The 902-nt window shown below is 36.1% G+C and overlaps 1 non-coding gene across 1 annotated transcript; it reads left to right on the forward strand.

The window, feature by feature from the left end:
• Positions 1-515: 515 nt before the first annotated feature.
• LOC113853620 lies at positions 516-622 on the forward strand. The gene has a single exon (XR_003502674.1). It is a non-coding gene; the product is annotated as a small nucleolar RNA R71 (small nucleolar RNA).
• Positions 623-902: the final 280 nt, after the last annotated feature.

Below are 902 nucleotides of genomic sequence, written 5' to 3' on the forward strand. Positions count from 1 at the left end.
TAGAATTCTTTGCAGCAGAATATTGATTATTCCAATTAGAATACTGCTAAGTTCTATTATTTGAAAATTGAAATCCAGGGGGATATGATGGCTGTTGTCTCTGAAAATTATTCATATAATTCACTTGCTCTTGTGGTTCACTTGTAGATGCCTCGCATGCACCATTTACATGGTTTCCTCCACAAAAATCACAACTTAGCTGACTGGTAGGCATACTCCCTGTTTATAGATTGCTGATTTGTTATGTTAAGGCAGTTAATTATTCTGAAAACATTTGATTTTGTAGCTGATTCTGTGCAAGAAAAGTTTCCAGAACCTTAGCTTCATGACCAGAGTTTCTTCCTTGATTTCTTGAGTTTGAATTTTGATACATTAAAGATGCCATCATCTCAATAATTCTCTGAGCTTCTTCCAAGGACTTGGTATTTAATGAACCTCCAGCAGCAGCATCAACCATTGTTCTTGTTGCTGCATTCATTCCATTATAAAAAGTTTCCAATTGCATCTAATCTGGGATACAATGATGTGGACACCTTCTAAGTAATTCTTTGTATCTTTCCCAAGCTTCATACAATGATTCTCCTTCTTGCTGCACAAAGGATGTAATTTCTCCTCTCAACTTAGCAGCTTTGGATTGAGGGAAGTACTTAGTTAGAAACTTATTCACAAGTTTTGTCCAGGTTGTGATGCTTCCTTGTGGTTGAGCTTGTAACCAGCATTTTGCTCTATCTCTCAAGGAAAAAGGAAATAGTCTCAATCTGATAGCTTTTTCACTAACTCCATTCATTCTTATGGTGTCACATAGCTGCAAAAAATTTGAAATATGTAGGTTAGGATCATCAGAATTTCCACCAGAAAACTGATCCTGTTGGACTAAATGTAGTAGGGCAAGTTTAATCTCA

This window comes from Abrus precatorius, unplaced genomic scaffold (assembly GCF_003935025.1).
Source record: "Abrus precatorius isolate BTA unplaced genomic scaffold, Abrus_2018 Scaffold0, whole genome shotgun sequence".
Classification (NCBI taxonomy): domain Eukaryota; kingdom Viridiplantae; phylum Streptophyta; class Magnoliopsida; order Fabales; family Fabaceae; genus Abrus; species Abrus precatorius.